Source organism: Galeopterus variegatus, unplaced genomic scaffold (genome assembly GCF_000696425.1).
Source record: "Galeopterus variegatus unplaced genomic scaffold, G_variegatus-3.0.2 Scaffold1789, whole genome shotgun sequence".
In the NCBI taxonomy this organism is placed as follows: domain Eukaryota; kingdom Metazoa; phylum Chordata; class Mammalia; order Dermoptera; family Cynocephalidae; genus Galeopterus; species Galeopterus variegatus.
The window spans coordinates 1-5,654 of NW_007727900.1; the positions used below are offsets into that span (position 1 = coordinate 1).

The following is a 5,654-nucleotide window of genomic DNA, read 5'->3' on the forward strand; positions in this document are numbered from 1 at the left end:
CCTGTATAGGATCTGAACCCGTGGCCTTGGTGTTGTCAGCACCGCACTCTCCCGAGTGAGCCACGGGGCCGGCCCTGCCCTTCTAATCTTTATACTCAGATTTTTCTTAATCTCAGAATAGATTGTTTTTAATTCTGTATCTTTTATATTATGTCTTTAAATCTGTTCCATTCATTTTTTCTTTAAAAGTTTCATTGAGATGTAATTCACATACCATAATATTTACCATTTTATTTTATTTATTTATTTATTTTTTAACGGATGACCGGTAAGGGGATCTTAACCCTTGACTTGGTGTCAGCACCACGCTCAGCCAGTGAGCAAACCGGCCATCCGTATATGGGATCCGAACCCGTGGCCTTGGTGTTATCAGCACCGCACTCTCCCAAGTGAGCCACAGGCCGGCCCATATTTACCATTTTAAAATATATAACTCAGTGGTTTTAAGTATATTCACAGAGTATCACCACAATCTAATTTTAGAACATTTTCTTCATTTCACAAAGAAACACCAAACCCATTATAATGGTCACTCCCCATTCGTGTCCCTATTCCCTCTCCAGGCAACCACTAATCTACTTTCTGTCTATAGGTTTGCCTGTTCTGTTCATATAAATGGAATTATATTGTATGACTGACTTCTTTGTTCCTTTTGTTTTGAAGTCCAGTTAAGAAGTACTAATTATTCATGTCTTGGCTTTGCCAAACTCTGCTTTTTCCTCCCCAGTTCTTGTCTCCTAACTGTTTTGCCTTTCTGTCCTTTTCCTTTTCTCAGAGTTTCTCAAGCTTGTCTCCACCTCCGTTGCAGTTTTCTGCTGTTTCACTTCTCTTTGTTGCTTCTAAGTTAAGTCTGTGCTTTTGGTTTCCTTTCAGTTCTTCCCCACCTTGGCTTGTTGTCTCTTGGTCTCTGTCTGTTTTCTTCATGTGATTGTATGTTCCTCTTTCCTTTGTTTTTTATTATTAACTTTTAAAACAAAAACTACTTTTCTTCCTTTATTCCAGCTGTTTTTTGAAATTTTCTCTTGGCTCCTACAAAAGATCCTCTCTGAGGTTAGTGTCTTCACAGAATACCCTGAATACAGTTCTTGGCTCCCCTAAGCATGTTGATCTGACGGGCTGGGTATGTCACATGTGGATGTGTGTTCTGGGCACTCGTAGAGGTGAAATCTCCTGTCCTTAGCAGTTGAACCACTTTGCTCCCAACCTTCTCCCCTCATCAAATGGCTTCTCCTCTAATCAAGTGGCATCTTCCTCTTATAGCCACTGCTGAGTTCCTCACAATTTTTATAAATGAGTGACACTTAAAGCTGCTTTTCTCCTGGAATGGTCCTGGTTCCTCTTCTGCCTTTATTCTGGGGACCCCCATCTTCCAAGATGTGCTTTGCTGATGGTAGATGCCCCTTCTGCTTGGCTGGCTGTCTTCTGAGCCTTGTGGTCCCTGTCTGGATTTGGGAAGTGTAATCTGCTGTTGGGGAAATGGAGGCAGGTGTTTGCCTTCCCAGAGGGCACATGCCAAGGGGTAGAGGGTGTCCACTGCTCAGGTTCCTGGCAGGCCTTGGCCTGGAGTTAGGATGAGAAAGAACAAAGCTTGGCTACAGGTGTGGCTTCTTCCCTGTTACTGATACTAGATTGTCAGTGTGTGTTTGCCGTTTTCGTGTCTCCACGGGCACTGTTCAGTGCAGCCTCTGCAGCAGGGACCTACGTACCAGATCCATGTTGACTTGGACTCCAGCAGTCAGCCCTTCCATATTATAGTTATTTGTTGACTTTGCCTACGGTTTAATGAAGAGATCCTGCCTTGAGAGCTCTGAAATTCTTTGAGCTTTGAAAATAATTGTCTCTGGGCACCTGATTGGGAAATGAAAAATTACTGGGGAGTAAAATAATCCTCCTTTTCGCTGAACTGGAAGCAACGTGGGTGGACTTGTTCATCTGAACTGCAGGGCTTGGAAGGATAGGTTTTAATTTCCCTTCTTTGCAGGTTTGAGAAATGTAATCCTAGCAGCTGCTTCGTTTCTACAATAGAATATCCGGCTGGCCGTGTAGAAACCTGCTACGGATTGATGTTAAGGAGACCATAACAGAGGCATGCAGTAACTGTTTGTAACCAGGTGGTGGCTGTTGTGTAATACAAATAGCATTTCTGAGGAGGTAGCTGGCCGTGTAGAAACCTGCTACAGATTGATGTTAAGGAGACCATAACAGAGGCATTCAGTAACTGTTTGTAACCAGGTGGTGGCTGTTGTGTAATACAAATAGCATTTCTGAGGAGGTGGTGCTGTTATACAATTTTGGCCAGCCTGTCTGGGTTATAAAAGCCGAAATTCCTTCAAGCACCTGAAATGTCTCATGCCGAGCACCAGGACAATCACAGCGTGGCTCAGATGCCAGCACAGAAGTGGTGGATGGGGTTCTGATGAAAGGACATTTTTGTGGATAGGGTGAGGTTTCACTCTGAAGGTAAGATAATTTCTTGGTACATAAGCTCAGCTTTGGGGAATTCGTTCTGGGGCCGCACAGATTAATTAGTATTTGTGTGTCTTTATGTGTCTGTGTATGCATCTGGGTCTGCGTGTATCTGAGTGTGTTCATATCTATGACCATGTGTGTGATTTTTCTACATATATGTCTGTTTCTGCATGGGCATGTGTCTGTACATGTGACTGTGTCTGTGTAGGTGGGTGAGGAGCCTGTGGCTCAGGTTTGCCAGCTGGGTTACTAGAAAACCTGCAAAGAATTTCTCAGTGCTGTCAGACATTATTTGTTTTTTTTTAATTATTCGAAATATTTTAACATTTACTTGTACATGTTTGTGGGGGTACAGTATGTTTTTTCAGTACATGCATATACTGCATAAAGATTCACTTAGGGTAGATAGCACAGCATTATTTGAATATTAATAACTGAGCATTAACATTTATGCAACTCTTAGAAGGCAGTACCCTTCATTAAATATGTGAGAGAAAGAATGATAGTAAAAACCTGATCTGTAGCAATTAAAGTGTCAGATTCTGTGTTTTTCAGATGCTTGCTTACTTTATTCTCTGGGTCAAGTCCAGTTCCAGGGCTGCCGGAGCTCTGTGTGTTCTTTTACGTTTTCCTTTATTTAGAATTTCAGGGGGTTCGATGAGAAGTAGGTACACAAGCAAAGAGGAATGTAGATGAAACAAACTTCATGGAGAGCTGGAGTCTCTTTTATAGCTGAGTAGATATATATTTTTAATCCTTTTAAGGTCTTTGGGTTAAAAAGTTAGGCTCAGACACCAGAAAAAAGGAAGACACCTGTGGCATACAATTCTAAGTGATTGCAGTCTCTGTATTTAATGGATATATTTTTAACGAATTACTTAGGAGGGACATGCTCCTTTGCAGGAAAAAAAAAATGTCTAGCATGCTCACAGGTATCAAATGTTTAAAGGCTCCCACTTATTGAAGGTCAGGGAAGAGGTTCGCTATTATTTTGATCATTGTGTAGTTGGTGTTTATCTGGGGAAGAATTACAGCATTCCGGCCCCAGGTAATTGCAGTGCAGTTTAGTCAAACCCACTGTTCAGTCATAAAAGGTAATCCATCAGGGTAGGTGAAATTTCAGAGTTCTTTTTTCCTTATCTTGGGACAGTCTACAGGGAGGAGGAGACAGACTCTTGATAAACTGAAATAAGGGGCTACAAGAGTGGGGTGGAGACAAAAAGGATATGCAAAAAAGATTTGCACGTAGAATGTCCTCCAGACAATAGGAAGAAAGCAAGTGGGAGAGAACTTAGTAAATGTGCTAAAGTTCAGCAAAACCGAGCAGGTGTAATAGGTAATTAGGCAATAAGGGAAAAGCGGAGCTAGCTTTGCAGGTTGAGAGAAGGAACCTTGGCTTTGGCATTTGGAGCACAGGGAAAGGATGAGAACATTCCAAAGTGGAATGGTGGGGTTGAGGAATAATTCAGAGAGAGGGACAGTAAGTTCACTGAGCTTGATGTGAGGGAGTGAACAGTTATTTGAAATGTTTTTCCCAGCACATGCAGCTTTGGAGAGTTGCAGGGAATCAGTGGCAGCTGTAGCTGGATGTGACCCAGTATCCTCCTGAGACTTCCCGTTCAGGAGGGGAGAAGGTGCGAGTCACCAGCTGTGTTGGAAAAGGAGGATGGAATGGGAGCCCAGGCAGAGTAGGACAAGGTTAGTAGGGCAGAGCCATCTCCTGGATGTTACCTCAGCCCTCAAGGTTGTCGTTGTATTAGAATGGAAGGCATCAAATAACAAAGGTCATTTGGAGACCTGGAAGAGAAGGAGGCTTTCTTTCCATTCCCTCACGGTTACGTGGGGCTTTCCTTGGCTTCCTCTAGAATGATGTTCAGACATGACCTCCAGGCCGCTTCAAAACCTTGTTCCATTACTCAGCCTGGAAGGGAATAATGTTTATGTCCTCAGAATGATTGCTGTGCCCGCCACTTTCAGGCCTGACTTTTGCCCAAGGGTAAACCAACCTCTTTATATGCCTCAGCTTACTCAACTTTGAAATGGGGATAACAACAACCCCTCCCAGAATTTTTACAAGGCTTAAGTGAAATCATGTTTGTGACTCGGACGTGATTGTTGGACATGTTTTTATCTTGCCACGAATATTCTGTATAAAATTAGCTTTTCAGTGGCTCCTGTGATGACTTACGATTAATACAGTTTAAATAGTGTTTAAATAAAAACATCATTTGTGCAGAAAGTGATGTGTTAAGGCATACAGTGGAAATAAATGCAATAAATCCCATCTTGATTCTGCTTTAGTTTTCTGAAATATACATTCAGATTTTAATTCTGGTCCACAAGCTGTACCTTTTGCTGTGCTACCTCTCCCTCTCCCCTTTCATGTCCCAGCCACAAGATTTCCCTGAATGAATTTGGAGTGTAGGTATTAGGTTTTGTTTTGGGGCACATGACTAACTGATCCATGGAAAAATGTTTGTTTCCCCAAATATATATATATGCAGTTGGCTAGTATGGGGATCCAAACCTGTGACTTTGGGGCTACAAGGCTGCACTCTAACCAACTGAGCTAACCAGTCAGCCTTGTTTCCCCAAATATTTGAATGCCTTTTATGTATGTACTGAACACTGTGCCCCTGCCCCTGTCTCAGCTGGGTGGGGGAACTGGACCAAGAAGCTTTGTGTCATGGAAATGTGGAAGAGGGACAGCCAACCCAGGAATGCTGCTTGGAGGAGGAGTAGGCCTCTTGATCTCAAAGCTGGGAACTAGAGATCAGCATGGTCAGTGTGGGTGGCATCTGGGGCTGGGGAGGAATGATCAGGATGATGAAGCTTAAGTTCTTTTTATAATTTTATTTATGATTATGATTATGATTGTCACTAGCATGAGAGTATTTGTGCATTTATTAAAAAATGTTGATTCCCAGGCACCAATGGAAGGCTATGGAAACAGAATTTGAGGAGGAGACATTTTTTAAATTAGTGGGATTACAGGGTTTTTTAATTCTTTTTTTCTTCTAAAATGAATCACAATGAAAATATAGCACATTTCTTTTTTTTTTTTTTTTTTTTTCCTTTTTTTGTCTTTTTTCGTGACCGGCAACGGATTGCAACCCTCAGTGTCGCGCCCGTACTGGAACGGGACCGGCAACGGGATCGCAACCCTCAGTGTTGCGCCCGTACTG

At 42.4% G+C, this 5,654-nt stretch overlaps 1 protein-coding gene across 2 annotated transcripts in view; it reads left to right on the forward strand.

Moving 5' to 3' along the window:
* Positions 1–2,401: 2,401 nt before the first annotated feature.
* Positions 2,402–5,654, forward strand: part of SLC23A2 (solute carrier family 23 (ascorbic acid transporter), member 2) — an 86,346-nt gene continuing 83,093 nt past the window's right edge. For both annotated transcript variants that reach the window (XM_008578951.1, XM_008578950.1), the window contains exon 1: positions 2,402–2,460. The gene's annotated coding sequence lies outside the window, so the exon portion shown is untranslated. The remainder of the gene's footprint in view (positions 2,461–5,654) is intronic.